This window comes from Octopus bimaculoides, chromosome 8 (assembly GCF_046866305.1).
Source record: "Octopus bimaculoides isolate indiv1 chromosome 8, ASM4686630v1, whole genome shotgun sequence".
In the NCBI taxonomy this organism is placed as follows: domain Eukaryota; kingdom Metazoa; phylum Mollusca; class Cephalopoda; order Octopoda; family Octopodidae; genus Octopus; species Octopus bimaculoides.
The window spans coordinates 8,452,766-8,478,606 of record NC_142935.1 but is presented as its reverse complement, the minus strand read 5'-3'; positions in this window follow the sequence as shown (position 1 = coordinate 8,478,606).

The following is a 25,841-nucleotide window of genomic DNA, read 5'->3' as shown; positions in this document are numbered from 1 at the left end:
AACAAAGTGTATCATAGTACTATATAAGCCATACACACACACAAACATATATGTATATATATATATATATATATATATATATATATATATATATATATATGTGTGTGTGTGTGTGTGTGTGTGTGTGTATATACAAAGCAGAATGATAAAGAAGTAGCATCGGTAATAGTTACCATTGTACAGATGTTGGAGCTGCATTTCATCAAACCCACTCCGTGACAGGAGAGGTCGAGTAGGGGAGTCAACTCCCGAACCTCAAATGTTAAAAAGTCCGTTTTTGTTTTGATTATTGCCTCAAACATTACAATATATGACAGGCTTTCAATTATTTTCCAGGATTATGACGAAAAAAAGAAAATGAAAAAAAAAAGAAAGAAAGAGAGTAAAATACTATAAATAAATATAAACAAAAACAAGAACATGCAGAAAATAAAAATAAAAATATAAAATATCGGGCAAGAAAAGACCTTTCTTAAACTGCAGCACCATCGGCGCCACCTACATCCTTTTATCATCACTACCACCTCCTTTTTCGTCACCGCCACCACCACCACAACCACCACCACGACTACCACCACCACCACCACCACCACCACCACCACCACGTTCTAAGACAACATAACAAGAAGACAAAACACAAGAATTGCATCCATTGGATATTCGAAGAGTAGTTTATTTCACTTGGGAGGTATTCCGTTTCGTTTCGTTTCTTTCCTTTCCCTTTTTTCTTTTCTTCTTTTCTGTTCTTATCCGTTTCGTTACCTCTTCATTTCCGAGTTGCATCAATAGAAGATGTGAGAACGAGACACTTACGAAGCTAGATAAGTGATGGAAGTGGCGGTGCTGTAGCGGGGTGCGGCCAATTTCTTCTCGCTTCCCATCTTTCTGTGTATGTTTTGACCCGTCTAATCGAATGTATCTGTATTTATTTACAATATCACACCCATATCGATAATCACCGCTGAGAGCAAACACTTGTCAATGAGCGATCCCTTACGCGGTTGCCTGACCTGCTGAAATAGCAGCTAAATCTCTTTCGTTCTCTCTCAAATCGCTCTCTAATGCAATGGTCGTAGCACCGTCTTGAACGGTTTTGTCCAATAGTTCTCAACAGTTCTCTAACCTATAGACTTTTTTGATTCCTTCTTTACGCAAGCAGACCCTCATAACCATTCCATGTTTAATAAAATCCAGTAGTACCTTTATAATTAAATATCTCGTTCTGCTATAAGTGCAGGGTTTGAAATTTTCGGAGAGCGGGTAAGTCGATTACACGGACACGGTGGCTGACTGGTTCTTATTTTATAGACTTGGAAAGGATGAAAGGCGGAGTCAACATCGGCGGCGGAATTTGAACTCAGAACTTGACCCCAGACGAAATGCTGAATTTCCCGGCCTTATTCTATAAGTTTGACACTGAGTAAAAACAGAGTTTTTTTTTTGACGTTTCGAGCATAGCGCTTCGTCGGAAAAGAAAAACGGAAAAATCCAAAGAGGGGGGAAATTACCAACAGCACGTGTGTAGTTATACAGAATGCATGTATGTAATCTTTATATGGAAAGATAACTATTATCTGGATTTCAGTGGTAACTTAAGATTTAAAGTTAACAAAAGAGAAAAAGAAAAATGAAAAAAAAAAAAAAAAAAATTATATATCATTTTTATTTCCGGTTCACGTTATATATGTCAAAAGATGCTGTCATGAAATTGACCGATATTACTGAACGATATCATGACGTGATTTCCTATCCGTTAGTGATGCTTTCTGTCTCTCAGGCGAGGCACTTCAGTCTCCCTTTCTCACATATCTGTCAATCGGACAAGCAACACAAGAGAAGTGTTAGTGAGTACAAAACGACCGTGCATATTAATTAATGAATTTCTGAATTCAAATGCTGTGTAGGTCGACTTTATCTTCAATCCTTTCAGGGTCGATAAAATAAGTACGAGTTGAACACTGGGGTCAGCGTAATTGACTTTTCCCTCCACTTATAATTGCTGGACTTGCGCCAAAATTTGCAACCATATATAGACGTAGCTGTGTAACAAGAAGCTTGCTTCCCAAACACATGGATCCGGGTTCAGTCCCACTGCCTGGCACCTTGAGCAAGTGTCTCCTACTATAGCCTCGGGCCGACCAAAGCCTTGTGAGTGGATTTGGTGGATTTGGTAGACAGAAACTGATTGACGCCCACCATATGTATCTATATAATTTTATATAGAGTTACCCAAGGTTTCGCATCCACAAAGCCAAAGCCTTGTGAACAGCTCGTCAGACTCTATATGATTACAAAATTTAAAATATCTACGTCGCAGACAAATACGAAAGGAATACGAAAAAACGTTAATGAGGACGGGTTATTTTCCTCTTAATCAGTGGGGAAAAAATCTCGATCTTTACCGACCAATTAACCCCTTCCCACCTCTTTTCCATCTCCCAAATTCTCACCCCACCACCTATTAATGCCGATAGACATTCTTCGAGCTTCTGGACGATAGCTAGCTCCATGCCAGTTAGTATTTTGGAATTTCAATAACTCTTGAGGTCAAGGTTCAAATGACCGGCTCATGCTAACCCATTTACGCCCCTCCTCCTCCTCCTCTTTCCCCTCCTCCCCCTCCGCTTTTCCCAAGTTATTCTCCGCCTTCCCCCCTTTTTCCCTTTTCGAGACTGTGACCGCCGTCTTTCAGCACACTCCTTTCCAACAGTCCCTCTATAACCTTGCCCCTACGTGGTCAGCCGTCCGGCTAGAAAGAGCAGCTTGATCTTCCTCATCGCAGTCTTCACTGAATGTGCTGTAAGGAAGCTTGCTTTGCACCCACGTGCAGTCGCAGGTACAGGCATGCTCAGACAAAAGTTGATGTGGTCACGGCTAGAATGCCTTTGGTCACATATTCTTTGTTTGAACGGATTTCATTTGAAGAGTACAAAAAATAACATTGTATCACTACTATTACTACTACTACTGTTGCCGCTGCTGTAACTACTACTACTACTACTACTACTACTACTACTACTACTACTACTACTACTACTGTTACTACTACTACTACTACTACTACTACTGTTACTACAACTACTACGACTGTTGTTACTGCTGCTGCTGCTGCTACTACTACTACTACTACTACTACTACTACTACTACTACTACTACTACTACTAATCAGTGAATTAGCAATTCGGCAAAAGGTTCCCGATAAAATAAGTCCCAAGCTCAAACAGAAAAGATGGGGGTAAGATAAAAGAAAAAGAAAGAAAAAATCGTTAATATTGGGGATGCGATTCATTCAAATGGAAATTCTTGAAGACGATGCCCCAGCATGGTCACGGTCTAATGACTGAAACAAGTGGAAGATAAAAGAAAAAAAAAAATTAATCCTAACCCTAAAACGACCCTCAACATCAGCATCATCAACAACACCGAAGTTATATACCCTGGTGAGCTTACGTATCACCAAAAGCTACTACTACTACTACTACTACTACGACTACTGCTGCCGCCGCCGTAATCACCACCACCACCACCACCACTACCACTACTACTACTACTACTACTACTACTACTACTGCTGCTGCTGCTGCTGCTGCTGCTGCTGCTGCTGCTGCTGCTGCCACTACTACTACTACTACTACTACTACTACTACTACTACTACTACTAAGTTCACAGGGCCTACCGCACAGACCAACAATCGTGAACCATTCCTTCAAATCGTCTCAACTTCCACTGGCCACCCGTGTCTGTGGCGCCCAGTGTCTGGGAACGTTTCTAACAGGTTAAGGAACCAAGAAAGAAAGAAAGAAAGAATGAAAAAGAAAGGAAGAGAGAAAAAAGAAAGAAGGCGAGAGAAGAAATAAATCGCATCTTTCTTTGGACATGTGTTCTATGTTAGGCTTCTGTTAAAGATGACTGTTCCGGCCGATAATTGCTCTCACATTATCGTTGGCCCTTCACACACACACTCACTCACCACACACACACACACAAACACACACACACACACACACACACACACACACACACACACACACACACACACACACACATAACAGCGTGTGTGTGAGTATGTGTGTTTGTCTATACATATGTCTACATATATATGTACACACACATACATGCCTGTACGCATGAATATTAATGAATTGTAGTCACATAGTATTTCGTTATGCAATCATAATACACAATAAAGCATATTGAACGTTTTTATAAGTCAATACCATGTTCTACTGTGTTACCAGTGCTACTACATCATTTGTTTAAGTTATTTCTACAGATATTCTCTACAAATTATAGCCAGCACTGATTTTTTGTAACGACGTTTCGTATCCAAGACATCATCAGATGTAAACAAACAATGAGATGAAGGAGCAAAAACTCTTGAAATATGGCATATACGCCCATTATCTATTTTTCATCTTCGATCTCATTGTTTGTTTTACATCTGACGTCTCGGAAACGAAACGAAACATCGTGACAAAAATCAGAGCTAGCAATAATTTCTATAAAATATTTGTAGAGATAATCCTGACAAGTGATGTGCATGAATATATGCGGAGGCCCATAGCTTAGTGGTTAAAGTTTTGCACTCATGATTGTAATATTATGGTCTCGTTTCCCAGTCCGAGCAAAATCACTTCATTTCCCGTTGCTCAAGTCTACTCAGCTAACAAAATGCGTAATTCTGCGACGGACCGGCGTCCTGTCCAGGGTAGAATACCTGTTCCGCAGAATACCGTGCCTTATGGGCCTATGGCCCTGGAACGACTTTTGATTCTTTGACCTTGATATAAACGGTTTTTCCCCTAAAATTGACATCAATTCGGAGTCTAATAACAGCCAATTCTTGCCTAAATGACCTCAAATTTTAACAAGATGTGTAAAAACTAAATTTGAATCGGGCATGTCAGTACTAATGATAATGTGCTGTTGAAATGGCCACCACGTTCGTCTGAATTGACACTGTGCGATCTTTTTCTATGGGATATGTGAAAGGACTGGTCTATATCCCCCCACCTCTTCCTTTATCTTTTACTTGTTTCAGTCATTAGACTGCTGTCATGCTGGAGAAGTGCCTCGAAGAATTTTTGTCGAACGAATCGACCACAGTGCTTATTTGTTTTTAAAGCCTGGTTGTCAAACAATCGGTCTATTTTTTGAACTACTAGTTTACGGCGACGTAAACACACCAACACCGGTTGTCAAGCGGTAGTTTGCGACAAATACATACACACACACACACACGCACAGATATATATTTGACGAGCTTCTTTCAATCTCCGTCTACCGAATCCAGCACAAGCCTTTGGTCGACCCGAGGCTACAGAAGAAGACATTTGCCAAGGTGCCATGCAGTGGGACTGAACGTAGAACCAAGTGGTTGGAAAACTAACTTTTTACCACACAATTATATATATGCATACGTATATATTTATACACGCATGCATGTATGTATATATTTTCTTTTCTTTTATTCTTTCACTTGTTTCAGCCATTTGACTGCGGTCATACTGGAGCACCGCCTTTAGCCGAACCACTAAGTTACGACTACATAAACACACCAACATCGGTTGTCAAGTGATGGTGGAGGGATACAAACACAGACACACAAATACATACACACACACACACGCACGCACACACACGCACACACACACACACACACACACACACACACACACACACACACACATATATATATATATATATACGACGGACTTCTTTCAGTTTCCTTTCACCTCGTCCACTCACAAGGCTTTGGTCGGCCTGAGGCTATAGTAGAAATCATCAGCCCAAGGTGTCACGTAGTGGGACTGGACCCAGAACCATGTGGTTGGGAAGCAAGCTTCTTACCACATTGTGACAAAGAGCCCATATTTAACACAGAAACAAGATGCGACCTGATCGAGATTTGGCTGCTATTTTTAGCAAGGTAAATGAGAGTGTAGTGCTTCCCTTATTAGCTGGGCCGTTACTTGCTTAACATTTGGTCTTTGTCAAGTTTAGCTTCGAGTTACCACGAAGCGGAATCCAAGCCAGGACCACGTTGTTTCGAAACAAACTCTGGTGTGGTTTGACAGAGATTTGGCTGTCATTTTTAGCTGGGTGAATAATAGCAATGAAGTTAATTTTATTAACTCGCTCATCACTTGCTAAATAAAATGTGTTTGGGTTTCCCTAGATTTCAATTCAAACATCGTAACGAAAGTGCCCGGCATTCTACATTCAAGCTCACATGCTGACATATGCAATGAACTGACTACTGACTGACAAGGGAAGAAAATAAAGAACCACGTGTAAGAAATGGTAGGGGAGGAATATATATTGTCCCCGAGGAACTATAAAGAGACTAGCTATGTGCCAAGACGCCGGGCCTATCGTTATTTACGACGGCTGCGATGCATCATAGCTGTTGCCATGATGGGACGATGCTGTCGACATCATGGCGATAGTTATGATGCTACTGGTACTGCTGAAGATGACGGATAGATTTTCAGATCTCCTCCACTTATCATCGTCGACCCATCCACTAAACATCTGTATACAAATATTCACACTCTTGTTTACAAATATCGACCAAACGACGCAGAAACACGACCTCAAATTCGCTTCTTCCACCGCCAACTATCGCCATGTCAAATAACCACCACCACCACCTTCGGAACCATCATTTCCCTCATCCCACAGCCGTGACCTTGAAAGTACCTCCCCACCCTTTCGTTCTTCTCTTCATTTTCTTTGTTTTTTTTCTTTCTATTTCTGTCTCTGTCACTATTTTGAGAATGAATCTTCGTTCTTTCTCGCTGGTTCGTTCGTTAGACCGCCATGTTGACACAAGCAGACGACAAGTCATTGAGATGACTGTTGACATGTTACAGTCGTCGTCAAGAGCCATTCAGTCTCCCTTACCTTCTCCATCACCAACACCATCACCGCCACCACCACCTTATTATATACCCCATCCCCATTCCATACAGTTCATCACTCTCTTTATCTCTCATTTTCTCTTTATATTTCTTGAAAAGTACACACGCAAATACACATAAAAACACACACACACAAATACTCATTCAGACACACACACACACACACATACACGTACACAAACACAAAAATGTACACGCACACTCATACACACACGCATACATACGCATACACACTCATGCACTCACGCATACATATATACATACACACACACACACACACACACATACACACACTAACGCACTCATACACACGCACTAGCACTCTCACACCCAGAAATATACACATAATCACGCAAGGATGCATATACACACAAGCAAATACGTAAATACACAGACATACTGACACATAAACATCCCCATTACACACACACACACACACACACACACACACATTTTTTTAAACATGTGAACCGTTAACCCCAACACATTTTTTCTCACTACGTTTTTTTTCTCTTTTCATTTTTTTCTCCTTTCACCTCTTTCTGAGGAAGAGCACAGACTCGAAACGTCAAAGATTTCAAAAATTTTTTTTTCCGAGCGTCAAACTAATACACCTGCTTGTTGTTCCTTCATCTGTCTCTGTTCTTTGTTTCTGTACGTTTGCACCATGTCTATCTATCTATCTATCTATCTATCTATCTATCTATCTATCTATCTATCTATCTATCTATCTATCTACCTATCTATCTATCTATCTGTCTACCTATCTATCTACATACATATACACAGATACACACACACACGCACGCGCACACACACACACACACACATATATATATATATATATACACACACACATTTATACACGAGACAGAAGATGTCAATGGACCATTGATAAGGAGTTTGCAAATCCAGTGCCTAAGATACACTTTCAACTTCATACCCATTATTGGAACAATAGGATACATACCGACCCGTCTGAAGCAAAGTGTGGCTGAACTTGGGATCATGGGGAGAGAATGCAAATCCTTAATTCATATGGGACAAATGATCACGATATCTGGGACTATAGAAATCTGCAAGATTTAAAGAATGACAGTTAAACCATGATACCTTCTCAACCTTACTACCAAGTAAGTGGATTGTCAAGAATTTACTCTAAATTAAAAAAAAGTAAGAGAAGATATACGTACACACATATATACACCTTTATTCCTGTGTTCCTTTATCTATTCGAGCCCAAAGGCTGTGGCCATGCTGTAGCAACGTCATTATCATCACTTCTTGAGCGACCATTCTCTTGCTGTTGGCTTTTAATATGCGAGGGAATTCGGTGTTGCCACATTTATTCGAGTTTCTTGCCGTGATGTTGGTTTATCTGTTTTTTTTTGGGGCGGGGGGAGGGGACCGAAGTTTGAGGTGCTTCCTGAAAACATCTACCCACACTTCATATTGGTCCACCAAGGTTTTTGGCAACATGCTAAATGACTGTGGGCCCTTGAGATCTAAGCTGTTACAGTACCTGGTCCTCGTTCTAGACGTGTGGGCCTGGACAGTTGGCAGTGCAGTGCTCCTATCCAGGAGTTTGTATAACTCGGAATGGTGCATAAATATATCATTTAAACTGCCGAAAATCAAGCCCTTCCTTCTTCGATAAATGAAGTACAATACTTAACAGATAAAGAGATTTTATTTTCAAAGCAAATAAGATATAATTTTATTGTATTCGCAACTCACCAGTATGCAGTGGCGCGCTGTTTGAATGCTGTTGCGATCGGGTGTGATTCGAGGAAGGTTTAGTTGTTATTTCTAGCATGTTGTGCGATCACGTAGAGAGCTTTGCATTGATTGCAGACACTTCCTTGGTGGAGGAGCCCGTAGAGGCCACGTTGGTGGATGTAACGGTGTCTCAATGCGAGGCGAGAGCGTCACAGCTGGAACGCCGCCTTTGATGATGAAATCTGCTCGATCGGAGCTCTGACTTAATGAGATAGTGAGGGGTGGCGGTGGGGATTGAGCGTTCAGATAAAAAACAACAACAACAACGCTAAAAGACTCCTACTATTTATTACACCTACTGACGCCACCACCACCACCACTACTACTACTACTACGACCACCACCACTACCACCACTACCACCACTACCATCACTACTGCTTCTGTTACTACTACTACAACTACTACCACCACCACGACTACTACCATCACCACCACTACTACTACTACTACTACAACAACTACCACCAACACCACCACCACCACTACCACCACTACCACCACTACTGCTTCTGTTACTACTACTACAACTACTACCACCACCACGACTACTACCATCACCACCACTACTATTACTACTACTACTACAACTACTACCACCATCACCACCACCACCACTACTTTTACTACTGCTTCTGTTACTCCTCCTCCTCCTCTTCCTCCTCCTCCTACTACTACTACTACAATTTCTACTACTACTACAACTACTACCACCACCACCACCACTACTACTACTACTACTACTACTACTGGCACTGCTACTGCTGCAGCTGTTGTTGCTGCTGTGTTACTTGCTGACAGCTGTTGTACTTACTGGAAGGCGAAGAAGGGAGAAAATATGTCAATGCGTAAAGTCTGCTGCATCGATGTTTGATTGTTGGTCTTGTTGCCGTTGACGTTGTTCATGTTGTTGTTGTTGTTGGTGGTGGTGGTGGTGGTGCTGTTGCTGTCGTTGCTGTTGGTGTTGTTGGTGTTGTTTGCTGGCGGAGCTTCCATTGACAGATGTCAACTTACGTAAACACAACGAAAACATTTGTGGACTGAGTCTACCGGAAACTGGTGGCGCCACCGACCAGACTTACTCAGCAGATTATTTCTGCTGTTTATTTGTTTATATATATATATATATATATATATATATATATATATATATATATATATATATATACATGCATATATATATATATATATATGTGTGTGTACATATATATATATATGTACATATATATATATATATGCATATATATATGTGCATATATATATATATATATATATATATATATATATATATATATATATATATATATATATATATATATATATATGCATATAAATATATGTATGTATATATATGTATGTGTATATATATATATATATATATATATATACCATGAGATGCATATTGTACGTACTTGTGTGTCTTTCTCTATGTATATATTTATAAACATGCACCAAATGTATATGCATGTATACATATGTAGGTGTATAGGTATTTATAGACATACATATATATATGTACCTACACACACACACACACACACACACACACACACATATATATATATATGCATGTTTGTGCATGCATGTGTTTGTGTGTGTGAGTGTCAATGTATAGTGTAGTGCAATTTTGAAATCTGATAATTTGAAATGTAAAGTTTATATTTTTGAATAAACATACAGTTTTGGCCTCGTTTTGAAACGTAACGGAAGAGGTTACACCTTGGGACTTAGTCTACGATGCCCAGAGGAAAATGAAATTGATGCGATCGGTTCCTAGTTTTGGTGGGCTTTCCTTAAAGAAAGAAAACCCATCTTCGGTCCACGAAGAGAATAGCAAATTATAGAATAGAAATTGGTGATAAAGCTAAACTCGCTATCTTCAGATCGGTTTTTGCATCTTTACTCACCTTTAAGTACAATCACGATTACAAGCGTCCAAGATTGGGTTGCTCCCAAGAATGTCGGGAGTTAAGGGGTCTCTCCTGGTATAGCCGCTACTTCACGGCATTGAAGGGCACTATGGTCATGTGATTAGAATGTTGCAAGAAAGAATTTCAAAACGGATTCTTCAAACCGAGCTCGCCGGCAGGAAACATAGAGGTTGACAGCGGATGAAATAGTTGGATAATCTCCAGAGTCTCAGTTGGTCATACTTGGGAATCCAGCCGGAAACTCAAATGAGGTAGAAAATATGCCGGAAACAAGATCTTAAACTGTTTTTATACAGCTTCCCTCCATGGGATGTTCTACATTGAATAAAATCCTTAAATCTAATTAAACTACAATAACACTTATTTATCTCTTGGTCCTAACCACTCCTTATTATTTCAATATTATTACCAGCAAGAATATGCCAGTAGTACGCTCGAACTTGCAAACAAGCCATTCATTGTATTTTGTCAAAGAGAAAATTTCTCGCTGTAGACAAATTGCATAAATACATATAAATCATCTCGCAGCGTCACCTATCAAGACTGAGATGCAAAAATTTCGGAGTGGTTATCTCCTCTTCAGTCACAGAAACCGAACTTTGGCGCTGCGAGCAGATAAGAGAGGCAATCTCTCTACTGATATACCAGTCAACGCATTACGGCTAGTAACCTTACTGTTTCAATTTACTTAGACTTCAGAGACTTCACATTTAATTTAACAACATACTTTTTAATATATTAATATAACAATATATTAATATATTAATATATTAATACATTAATAAATTAATATATTAATATATTAATACATTAATATATTAATACATTAATGTTTTAATAAATTTATGTATTAATATATTAATTTCATCGTATTTGCTACTCTGAATAGTTAATTTCTCTTTTAAGGCGGCGATCTGGCAGAATCGTTACTGCGCCGGAAAATTATGCTTAGTGGTGTTTCTTCCGAATTTACGTTCTGTGTTCAAATGCCGCTGGGATCGACTTATACATTCGTCCTTTCAATGTTGATAAAGTAAGTATCATTTGAACATTGGGTTCGATCTAACCGAACATGCTGGTCTTCTACCAAAATTTAAAACCAATACTTCATCTCTGTCAGGCTGCAAGCTGGCAGAATCATTAGCATGCTGGACAAAGATGCTGGGCGGTATTTCGACTGTCTTGATGTTCTGAGCTCGAATTCTGCCGCAGTGATCAACCGGCACTTATATTATCGACGCCGAAAGGGTGAAAGGCAATATTGGTCTAGGCGGAATTTGAACTCAGAACGTAAAGACAAGAAATGACGCTAAGCATTTTTCCCGGCGTGCGAACGACTCTGCCAGCTCATTGCCTTTAATAATAATAATAATAATTAATTCGTTTTATTGGCCACAATTAAAAATATGTAAGGACAAAGACAGGATGAATAGTAGTAATAATAATAATAATAATAATAATAATCAGTGTGACTCACATTGTTAGTGCTTGTGAAAGTCTTGCGCAGAAAGAATACAAGCGTAAACACGACAAATTCGCGCAAAATCTCCACTGGCTACTATGCCATAAGTAATGATATGAGGTTACGGGTGCTTGGTACCAACATACATCGGAGAAGGTAATGGACGAAAATGGGAAAGCAAAAATCTTCTGGGACTTTGATTTCCAGACAAAGTATTAGAGTATAGAAGGCCAGATATAGTAACCTTTAGGAGGAAAAACAAAAGCGCCTAATAATCAACGAAACAGTGTCAGGAGGTCAACACATCGTTATGAAAGAAAGAGAAAAAGTTGATAAATATGGAGACCTGAAAATTGAGATCGCTAAGATGTGGCAGCTACGAGAGTCGAACATAAAGATTATCCCTATTGCCATCGGAGCATTGGGTTCAATACCACTCAATCTGAAAAAAACATCTGAAAACTTTAGAAATACCCTACAATCTAGGTGTATTGCAAAAGTCGGCATTACTTGGAATTACACGCATACTGCGTAAAGTACTCTCTGTCTGAGGTCCTTGATGTGACATAACAAACATTACAAACCCCCAATAGACACAATATCTTCAATCAACAACATCACAATATTGTATACTGTGCGACGTCTTTAGTAGTAGTAGTAGTAGTAATAATAATAATGATAATAATAATAATAATAATAATAACATACACACGCACACACACACGCACACACATGCACACACACACGCACACACGCGCACACACACATACGCGCACACACACACACATAGACACACATACATGTATACATATCTAGATACATACACACTTATATTATTTATTGGAACGGTGGACCTCGATGCAGATAGAGCTTTAACTTTTTCTATCCTAAGAGATTTTATACCCGACATTTACAAGCCATTATTTGTAGCTTTAGCTGCTTCGAGATCCACCATTCCAAAACAAGAATTATTTCACGTTCTCTCGTCGTTCATAAATTCATATGACATCAATGATATATATATGTGTGTGTGTGTGTGTGTGTGTGTGTGTGTGTGTGTGTGTGTGTGTGTGTGTGTGTGTGTGTGAGCTGTAGACAAGGGCGTACGGGTAGCAAGTTCACATCGTAAATACATTGCGCTGAGTTCCATCGTACTGTGTAACATCTCGGTCAGGTGTCTTCCACTATAGCCACAGGCCGAGCTTGACTGGAGTGACTCACCTTGAAACTATGCGGAAGCCTAATGCACACTTCGACACAAACATATATTTGCCATCAAGATGTTGGACGAGATGCTGCAATAGCCTGGGCTTCAGAGGTCCACAGCTCTGAGACCTGCTGGGGTGGATGTAGGTGTCTTCAAAATAAAGCTGGACCTCTTCCTGTCAGGTGTCCCAGATGAACCAACTTCGCGTCAGGAGGTGCAGATGAGGGCAGCTGCAGCAAATCCTCTTATGCACCAAATGTCAATTTCTGAAAAGCATTCGTGAAGTAAAATTATGTAGCAACACCAAATGGTGGTGCCCCAGCATGGCCACAGCTCATGAGCTGAAACTAGATAAAACAAATAAAATAAAAATGAAAAATTATATATATATATATATATATATATATATATATATATATATATATATATATGCATATTTACACACACACACATATATATATATACATATTCAATTTTTTTTCTCCGTGTTTTTCTCCTTGTCTCCGTATTCTTTCTGTTGAAGAGCGTAGCTCGAAACGTCAAAGACTTTCCGTATTCCCGAGCTTCATACTAATATATACTTTTGTTATTTACACCACCTGTCCTCGTCTGTTGTTATTATTTGTATATTCTCCCATATATATATATATATATATATATATATATATATATATATATATATATATATATATATATATATGTACACTCTTGTATATATACATATATATATGTATATGTATATATGTGTATATATGTATATATATATATGTGTGTGTATATATGTATATATATGTATATATAGGAGGGAGAATATACAAATAATAACAACAGACGAGGACAGGTGGTGTAAATAACAAAAGTATATATTAGTATGACGCTCGGGAATACGGAAAGTCTTTGACGTTTCGAGCTACGCTCTTCAACAGAAAGAATACGGAGACAAGGAGAAAAACACGGAGAAAAAAAATTGAATAGTGTTCAGTCAACGGTTGTGTCGAAGTGTGCATTAGGCTTCCGCATAGTTTCAAGCTGAGTCACTCCAGTCAATGCTCAGCCTTAGGTTTTAGAGGAAGACACTTGACCGAGATGTTACACAGTACGATTGAACTCAGCGCAATGTATTTACGATGTGAACTTGCTACTCGTACGTCCTTGTCTACAGCTCACACACACACACACACACACACACACACACATTATTGATGTCATATGAATTTATGAACCACGAGAGCGATTCAAAATAAATCGATCGAAAATCAATTCTATTCAAAAATATAACTAAACGTCAGGTGAAAACTTATAAACCACCCTCCAGTTTTAAGTTTTCCAATTGAAGTTCTGATAAGTTTTACAAATATAAATGAAATACTTATTCTAATAATAATAAGGACCATAATATAATTAATTGTACATGTACGATAATATTTTTAGTGAATATTATATATTAAGAATTAAATGATACTATGATTTTTATAGAATAAAGAATTGAAATATTTTAATTAATTTATTTAATGTAAATATATTCATCTATAGTATTTTAGCTTCTTTCATGTATATTATCTAATTTACGTATTTTAGTTTTAATTTATTAGACTTTAAAATTATTTAGAATTTAAAATTTTCCAGTAAATGTTTATAATAAAGTTAATTTTTTATTATGATTACAGCTAAAATACATTTTTATTTTATAAATAAAACTTAGATACATATTTATATATCTCTTTATTCTATTACTTTTCTTTACGCCATATTCTCAGCGACTTAATTCTAATAAACTCTAAGTTTAAAGTGCAACGTTTAAAATTTTAGTTTAAACTAAAGCTTCGATAAGATAAGTATTGCATTTATTTTCAGTAATATTGTTAGATGTTTTAATTTTATTTATTGGTAAAATAAGTATTTTTATATAAACTCATTTGATATTTATTGTTAGTCAATATATATATACATTGATTTTATTATTATTATTATATGTTTTAATAGAATTGATTTTCGATCTATTTTGAATCGATTTGATTTTCATTTAATTCTCTATTTGAAAATATGGTTATGAAACACGTGTAGTCATTTTTACTATTTTAATATTTATTACATTATAACTTTTTGATTTTCATTATAGGTCTTCTAGTGTAATTGTGTTTTTTCTCTCTAAATTATATATATATTGTATATTGTGAAATTTGATTTAATTTTGATAGAGTAAATTGAATTTTTCTCTGTAAATTTGGAGTATGTTTTCCCTAATATTAGTATCGTATGTATATATATATATATATATATATATATATATATATATATATATATATATATATATATATACTGAGAATTTATAAAACACAAAAAAACAACAGACAAAGACGGGTGTGTAAAGAACAAAAAGATGTATTAGTTTAACGATCAGGAAGTGAGAAAGGCTTTTACGTTTCGAGCCTACGCTCTTCGACAGAAAGGAACACAGGGAGAGAAAATTAAAAAAATAAGGATTACCGGCTAGCGATCTGTCATGGCGAATTCCGGATAGGGGGGTGACACGGGAGAGCGAGGAAGAAGGGGAGATAATAAAGTAGAGATCATCCCAAAACGAAGATATATGTGCGTGTGTGTGTGTGTGTGTGTGCGTGTTAATCTGCGTTTCAGGCTATATTGTCATCGCTTAAAACCAGGGATCTTCATTTATGGCATGCCGAGCGGTTCATCAAATAGATATCGATAAAATAGGTGGAAAAATTAAAAAAATTGAGCAATGTGGTCCATATAGGTGGAATTGTAACCGACCGCTGTAATAGTAGTAGTATGAGTATTAGTAGTAGTATTTGTAGCGGTGGTGGTGGTAGTAGTAGTTGTAGTGGTGGTAGTAGTAGTAGTAGTAGTGATAGCAGTGATAATAGTAGTATAATAGAAGTAGTAGAGATGTTGGCAGTAGTAGTAGTAGTAGTAGTAGCAGTTGTTGTCGTAATAGTAGTAGTAGCAGTAGTTTTACTAGTAGTAGTAGTAGTAGTAGTAGAAGTAGCAGCAGCAGTAGTAGTAGTAGTAGTAGTAGTAGCAGTAGTAGTAGTAGCAATAGCAGCTGTAGTAGATGCCTTTAGCCCCAGGTCAACCCTGATCGCAATGATATATGATCTCATATACAGAGATGCACATCTGTTCCTACTTCTCCGTGGCTCAGCATTTCTTGTGACTAAGTTTGAAATAAATTTTCACGAATCCTGACAAATATTTCCGCTTTTCGAAAATGTTCGCCTCTATTTCGGCATGATTTCAATGTTCGGTCTCTATTTTGAGCACTTGTTGTTGTTGTTGTTGTGTAGTAGTAGTAGTAGTAGTAGTAGTAGTAGTAGTAGTAGTTGTTGTTGTTGTTGTTATTATTGTTCAGGCGGTGAGCTGGCAGAAGTGTTAGAACGCGGGGCGAAATGCTTAGCGGTATTTCGTCTGCCGTTACGTTCTGAGTTCAAATTCCGCCGAGGTCGACCTTGCCTTTCATCCTTTCGGGGGTCGATTAAATAAGTACCAGTTAATCACTGGGGTCGATTGTCCCCTCTATGTTTATCCCCCTGTGGGCAATAAAGAAATAATAATATTTATTATTATTATTATTATTATTATTATTATTATTTTATGTTTGACTTTTGCTTTGCATTTGTACAAGTTGGATCCAAGTCTCACCCAGAGACCTCAAGAGACAACAAGTTAGAAGTTCATGTTGGTTTTATGCCTAGGGTACCATATATTTGGATTTGTACATAGTGTTGTTCTAGTGGATGTTTAAGAAACCATAAGAAAATTATGTTTGCTTTAAAATTTGAGATCACATAAACAGTATTTTACGTAGGATGTGGGCAGTTCCCATGAGCACTATCTTTTGAACTTCAGCCATTTTTGGGTTTCCTGGTACCTGAGCTAGGTAGGAATCAGCCCGTTTCGCTGTCATTCCCAGGGCACCTATGACAATAGGTATTGTTTTCGTCTTCAGATTCCACATTTTGCTAATTTCTATTTCAAGATCTTTATATTTGCTCAGTTTTTGGTAGGTCTTGACATATATTATTATTATTATTATTATAATTATTATCATTATTATTATTATTATTCTGCTTGTCAGTACTACGTTCACGTGATCAGAGAAAAAGACAGAGAAAGAAGAGAGAGAGAGAGAGAGAGAGAGAGAGAGAGAGAGAGAGAGAGTGAGAGAGAGAGAAAGAGAGAGAGAGAGAGAGAGAGAGAGAGACAGAGAGAGACAGAGAGACAGAGACAGAGAGAAAGTATGGGAGTGAGAAAAAGGGGGCGGAAGAAAAAGAGGGGGAGAGAAGCGTCCATGACATGTGATAGAGGGGAATGTAATTGTCTTTCCTTTGGCTAACATCAATGGCAAGGAGAAGGAGATGCGGGGATGCATGGTCGACTGCTGGTCATCCATAAACAACCTTGCCCGGCCTTATGCAACCCTATGGTCATTCATGTCCGAAGGGGGCCTTTAAGCTGTAATATATTCTTTTATTCGTTTATTTGTTTCAGTCATTTTTGATTGCGGCCATGCTGGAGCACCGCCTTTAGTCGAGCAAATCGAACCCAGGACTTATTCTTTGTAAGCCTAGTACTTAGTCTATCAATCTGTTTTGCCGAACCGCTAAGTTACGGATACGTAAACACACCAGCATCGGTTGTCGAGTGATGTTGGGGGGGGGGGACAAACATACACACACAAACATATATACATACATGCATATATATATATATATATATATATATATATATATATATATATATATATATATATATACGACTGGTTTCTTTTAGTTTCCGTCTACCAAATCCACTCACAAGGCTTTGGTTGGCTTGAGGCTATAGTAGAAGACACTTGCCCAAGCTTCCACGCAGTTGGACTGAACCCAGAACCATGTAGTTGGTAAGCAAGCTACTTACCATGTGCATACGATGGCTGACCAAGAAGTACAGGGATTGTTTCTATAAAAAGCAAACTACAACACGTATGAATTCCTCTTTTATTCTCCTTCGAAGTAGTCCATTCCTGGAACGCCTTTGGTGTGGGGGGGGGGCAGCGAGAAGGTGTCTCGGTGCCTTTTCTTGGAGTTCCTCGGCGTTTTGAAATCTTGTCTCTTTCAAATGGCATTTGATTTTTAGAAAGATTCTTGCCCATAATAAGCTTCAAACCGTGTCTCTTTCCAAGCACGTACTTACCCAACCCCATATATATTTTCTCTGCCTTGATCCCTGAAGGAACCTCTGTGGTGAGACGACTACATCCTAAACGATTTACTTCCATGCACCGCTATAAACAACGCGAGTGAGAACGATACAACTTAGTGTGCATGCGCAACAGATTTCAAGGTCAGTCTGTGCCAAATGGCTTAACTCTACGTACTTTAGCTCCGTTACCATAGCAATAGTAAGAGTCCCAACACTTTTCGATCAGACCTCATATATCTTCTTCTTTTAATCTTTTACTAGCTTCCGCTCGAGAGCTGCGGCCATACTGGAGCACCGCCGCTTGCTTTCCTACAGGTTCATTCCTTAAAGCCTCCTCTGATATGTGGCATTTGGTGAATAAAGAAATTTAATGTTGTCGCGCTGTTTCGGATTTGTTGCCTCCAAGGTGGTTCATCCGGATCACTTGACTGGAGGACATCCAACTTCGTTTTGGAGACATCATTTTTGTCTCTCAGACTCTTAGGAAGGACGCTGATGAGCTATGGGCAATTGAAATACAAGCTTTGGCAGTATCCGGTGCTGCATCATGATGGATATTATATATATATATATATATATATATATATATATATATATATATATATATATATATAGTCTGCGTGGGAATAAGTGTACAGTAATGTTATTCTAAATATAGATGCATATTAATACACTCATACAGAAAAATTAAACACTCCTTCACATGCTAGATACAATCAAAACGGCACAATCTATATATAGATATATAGACATACATAACCCTATTTGGACGCACGCTCTCACGCAAATATACGTGTTTGTGTTTATATGCAAATGTCTATGAATATATATCTATATCTATATATTAATGTACACACATATATATATAGTGATATAGAAAGGTTGTTATAGATAAATAGGTTTCATTCTTTGAGACACATATAGATTTTCTGTGTATATGTATGTATATATACATAATTATTTATACATGTATGCATGTATGCATGTATGTATGTAAGTATGTATACATGTATGTATGTTAGTATCTATCTATCTATTATCTATCTATCAATCTATCTATCTATCTCTCTCTCTCTATATATATATATACATAGATTGCTTAATAAAGAGAATGAATGGGAGAAAGAGAGCCTGCCTTATGTCGACCCAATAGAGGGACCAGCTATCCGAGTTGATAGTACCAGGGTAGATAAAGCAATTAAGAGTATGAAGACCGGGAAAGCCCCCGGCCCATCAGGAATCACTGCAGAGATGCTCAAAATATCTGGCAGTGTTGGCTATAGCCTAGTCACCCGTATTACGAACCAGGTGATACACGAAGGAGTCATACCCTATGACTGGTGTAGCAGCATCATAGTCAACTGCTACAAAGGTAAAGGGGACGCTTTAGATACAAATAATTACAGAGGCATCAAGCTGTTAGATCAGGTTATGAAAGTTACAGAGAGGGTCATAGCCCAACTAATTAGGGAGCGAATCAATTTAGATGAGATGCAGTTTGGGTTCGTGCCAGGTAAAAGCACTACTGATGCCTTATTTCTAGTGAGACAGTTGCAAGAGAAATACCTAGCCAAGGATAAACCTCTGTACCTGGCTTTCGTTGACATGGAGAAAGCCTTTGACAGGGTCCCCCGATCCCTTATCTGGTGGTCAATGAGGAAACTTGGGATAGAAGAATGGCTAGTGAGAGCTGTGCGAGCCATGTACAGAGATGCGGCCAGTAAGGTGAGGGTTGGAAATGAGTACAGCAATGAATTCCGGGTAGAGGTAGGGGTCCACCAAGGTTCCGTCCTCAGCCCCCTATTATTTACCATAGTCCTCCAGGCAATCACAGAGGAGTTCAAGACAGGTTGCCCCTGGGAGCTCCTCTATGCTGATGACCTTGCCCTAATTGCGGAGTCACTATCAGAACTAGAGGAGAAGTTTCAGGTGTGGAAGCAAGGTCTAGAATTGAAGGGCCTTAGAGTCAACCTAGCTAAAACCAAAATCCTAATAAGTAGGAAGGTAGATAAAACACAAACCCCTTCAGGTAGATGGCCCTGCTCAGTATGTAGAAAAGGAGTAGGTAGTAACTCTATAAGATGTACCCGGTGCAAGCTATGGACACATAAGAGGTGCAGCAACATCAAAGGCAGGTTAACTAGCAAGTTAGTTTTTGTTTGTGGCAGATGTTCAGGTGCAATAAAGACTGCAAACAAACAGGAAACAACTTCTATCTCATTCCAGGGTGAAAAACTAGAGGTAGTCGATAGCTTCCGCTATCTGGGCGACCAAGTTAGTAGTGGGGGTGGGTGCGCTGAAAGTGCAGCTGCTAGAATAAGAATAGCCTGGGCAAAGTTTAGAGAGCTCTTACCCCTGCTGGCGACAAAGGGACTCTCACTCAGAGTAAAAGGCAGACTGTATGACGCATGCGTACGAACAACCATGCTACATGGCAGTGAAACATGGGCTGTAACTGCTGAGGACATACGTAAGCTCGCAAGGAATGAAGCCAGTATGCTCCGTTGGATGTGTAATGTCAATGTGAATACCCGTCAGAGTGTAAGTATCTTGAGAGAAAAGCTGAACATTAGAAGCATCAGTTGTGGCGTGCAAGAGAGACGATTGCGCTGGTATGGACATGTGGTGAGAATGGAGGAGGATAGCTGCGTGAAAAAGTGCCACACCCTAACAGTTGAGGGAACCCGTGGAAGAGGTAGGCCCAGGAAGACCTGGGCTGAGGTGGTGAGGCAAGACCTTCGTACATTGGGCCTCACCGAGGCGATGACTACGGACCGAGACCTTTGGAAATGGGCTGTGCGTGAGAAGACCCGGCAAGCCAAGTAAGATCGTTGCCAGTGCCCCTGGACTGGTTCTTGTGCGGGTGGCACATGAGATGCACCATTTTGAGCGTGGCCGTTGCCAGTACCGCCTGACTGGCTCCTGTAGGATTTTCGAGCGAGATCGTTGCCAGTGCCCCTGGACTGGCTTGTGCGGGTGGCACATAAAAGACACCATTTCGAGCGTGGCCGTTTTCGTGCGGGTGACACGTAAAAGCACCCACTACACTCTCTGAGTGGTTGGCGTTAGGAAGGGCATCCAGCTGTAGAAACTCTGCCAAATCAGACTGGAGCCTGGTGTTGCCATCCGGTTTCACCAGTCCTCAGTCAAATCGTCCAACCCATGCTAGCATGGAAAGCGGACGTTAAACGATGATGATGATGATGATGATGATACATATAAATATATAATATAAATAATATATATATTATATACATATACACACACACACATACACAACCACACACACACACATTTATTAGTCGTTATGGATCTACATAATACACACATGCCTACATATGTATAATATAAATATAATATAAGTATATGCATATATACATATATATACATACCTACATATATATTTATATATACATGCATATATGGGTACAGGACATAAAAAAAAACGTGAACAAAAAGAGAAACGAGACAAGCAACATAAAAGAACAGTCCCTTCATCAGTTGTCCCTTGTTTTATCTACCCCGCGTTTCGAAGGTAGGGACAAGACGCGACTTCGTTAAAACATTCCTTCCCGCAAAGAAAATTAAATATATATATAATTTTCCAGAGGATGTACACACCGTATATATATATATATATATATATATATATATATATATATATATATATATATATATATATATATATATATATATACATATATATATATGTATGTATGTATGTACATATATTCGTACGATTTCTGAAATATTTCGGATATTTTAGCGGTTCCACTGATCATTTGTAATTATAAGCTATTATGAAATTATAATTATAATTTCCTAATTAGCCGTTTTCTTCTCGACTTTGTGAAAAACATCGTCTCTGTATTAGTACCGAAGCAGTTAGTTGCGTAATAATACGCCCTTATAATTACTTTTACAAATCTGCAATTATAACCCGTGCATAGTTTAATGTAGATTTCTTCTGATTACTTCGGTACAGATGTTTATTTTTGCCCCTTATCTTTTACATTCTATGAGCGGTTGCTTGACAACTGACTTTTACTAGAATTCCCACATTTCTTTTTCTGTTTCTGATCATTCTATGTTCGGTCTGTTAGTCTTATGTATCACGGAGATTTATAACAGAAATCGTTTACTTGCATACGGTTATATGAGCGAGTATGTCCTCAATAACCCAATAATTTCATATTATATTTTATTACTTAACCCATTAACTGCCAAATTTCGTTATTGATATTTTCTGGCTTTGCCAGGTATCTTAGAAGTTAAAATAATATACAGTATTTAAATTTTCGTCATATGTGAATTATTTTGGAAATTATGATAAATTTTTCGAAAAGCTCCAAATGGCGATCGCCGAAAAAAAGAATATTTATCCTTTTCTATTCAATGCATTAATAAACATTTTATTATTATTTTTTTAAACTATAGTATCAAATGCGAATGTGTATGAAATATCAATGAATGATATAAATGGGAAATACAAAAAAAGAAAAAAAACCTTTTCAAAACAGTTAATTTTTTTTGTAGTTTGAAAACTGCGATTTATGACATAAAATGTCCTCTAGAATTAGCCAGCACTAATTATTAAATTAAGCATTAAATTAATTATTAAATTAATTATTAAATTACAAACTTTAACAACTAAGTGTTGTTAAGCACGCCTCTGCAAATGCAACGATGTACAGAAGCAATTCACTTTAAATACAACGATCAACCGACAGTGAGCCTGTTTTTAGCAGATCCCCAAAAGGCGCTCATGACAGGCAGTGGGTTAATAGCGAGGGAATGCGCGTGGCTTAGAGGTTAGGGTATTGGGTTCAAGATAGTAAAGTCATGAGTTCGATTCCCGGCAGTGAGTTGTGCTCTTGAGCAAGACCCTTTATTTCTCATTCTGTCAGTCCAGTCAGCTGACAAAAATGGTTTGTACCTTTTGTTTCAAAGAGCCAGCCATATCACATTCTGTGTCACGCTGAACCTCCCTGAGAACTACGTTAAGCGTACTCGTGTCTGTGCAGCGCTCGGCCACTTGCATATTAATTTCACGAGGAGGCTGTTCTGTCGATCGGATAAACTGGAATACTCCTTGTCGTAACCGACGGAATGCCAGATATTAGCGAGGGAAGTAGTATGAATACCAAAAGGTAATCTTTATCTCCAACTTAACATGGGTGTCTTGTTAGATCATCGAATATTGCGTTGAAAAATCTTCTCTTATAGGCGGTTAGTGCATAAAAGCACACACACGGACTGTAGCGGATGAAAATCGTCTGTCTGGGGCGCTGGAATTCCCATATCTTGTGATTTCGGTCTCCTAGACCTCATCAGGGGGAAGAAGCAAATTAGAGGCGGTGAGCTGGCAAATTCGTTAACATGTTCAATGAAAAACATAGCAAGATGAAGTTGTACATATAAAGTAGGAAGGACAAACAGAGACACACACACATAAGTATATATATATATATATATATATATATATATATATATATATATATATATATATATATATATATATATATATATATATATATATATATATATATATATTCTTTTATCTGCTTCAGTCATTTGATTGCAGCTATGCTGGAGCACCGGCTTTAGTCAAGAAAATCGACCCCAGGACTTATTCCTTGTAACCGCTATTTTACGGGGACGTAAACACGCAAACATCAGTTGTCAAGCGATGGTGGGACACAAACACAGACACACAAACATATATATACTTTAGTGTTTAGTTGACATTCCCTTTGCAGTTTTTAATTTAGAAACTCTTTTTGGCATTGAACTGATGAGCTTTGTGATTGTCTCTTGTGGAATTTCTCTCCGCTTTTCACGCAACAATCGATACAATTCATCTTTAGATTTAGGTTTCTGTCGAGTTTTTCGTAAAGCTCTATCTAGTATGCTCCAAAGATTTTCAATTGGGTTCACTCACACACTCACACACGCTCACACACACACATACACGCACATACAGACACATCCACACATACGCACACATTCACACTCACACACACTCACATTCGCATACACATACACACACACTTACATTCGCGCACACACACACGCATACACACACTCACACTCACACATCTGCACATACACACACACATACACACACACACAAACCCACACACACACATTCATACGAACATACACGCAAACATACTGAGAAAGATCTACATGCAAGAGGCCTATCTGTTTGTGCGTGTGTGTGTGTGTGTGTGTATGTGTATGTGTGTGTTTCAGTTTTCTGTGTTTTCAGTTTTTTTTTTTTTTGGTTATTTTTATTTAATTTATTTTTGTGTCTGCCACCCTACAATTGTGACTCGCTCTATATCGGAGCTATCACAAGTGCAAGTATGCAACCACACCCCAAACTATACTGCAAAAAGAAAAAAAATATTCATCAGGCTACCCCTAAGTACCCCAAAACCCTCAACACCACCGCCACGACGACGACGACCACCACCACCACCACTACAATAGCCGCCATCACCACGCTTCCTCCCCTCCACTATTACTATCTCTGATACTACAATCAACCCTGACACCCTGAAGCTCCCCCTACCCGGCACCCTGCCAACTCATCACATCATCGTCATCCTTCACTCTCTCTCATACCCGAATAACCTCTACATCTCATTCCTTACAAGATTACTCGGTAGGAAACCTTTATCTGGTCGACCGTCATGCTAGAAATAGCAACTGAAATCATTTTAAAATTACACTGAAAAGGAAGGAGACGTACTTACTGCCTTTGGTGTTATAGTGAGGATCGGATCAAAGATTTTGCAATCAAAAATAGTAGAAAAGTTTTCAAATATGAATAATGTTGAAGGCATAGGAGTGGCTGTGTGGCTATTACAAATTGCATCTGTAATGACAATGATTTAATCGAACATCGTAAATATAATCAAATTATTATTGTATATTTAAAATTGTAAATATTTAATCGATACAGCTACTTCATCCCTTTTATGTTTGTCTGTCCTTGTTCGTCCCCTCTTTGTAATGCCTTTATGGCAAATATTTATGAAATAAAGTAGCTTGCTTACGAACCACATGGTTCCGGGTTCAATCTTACTGTGTAACACTTTGGGCAAGTGTCTTCTACTATAACCTCTGGTATTTATAATTGTTTGTATCGATGTGAACTGACAATGGAAAAAGGGAATTTCCCTGTAATCCTGAAATCAATTGATATGTAATTGGGCCTTTTTATGAATCTTCGTTCATTCCCCCGATTTCAGCGCGTTTTTATTGTGATATTTAAGGTAGTTTAGAGTTATTTGGCGTCTTTTTTTAGCATGTAGCTAAGCATTAC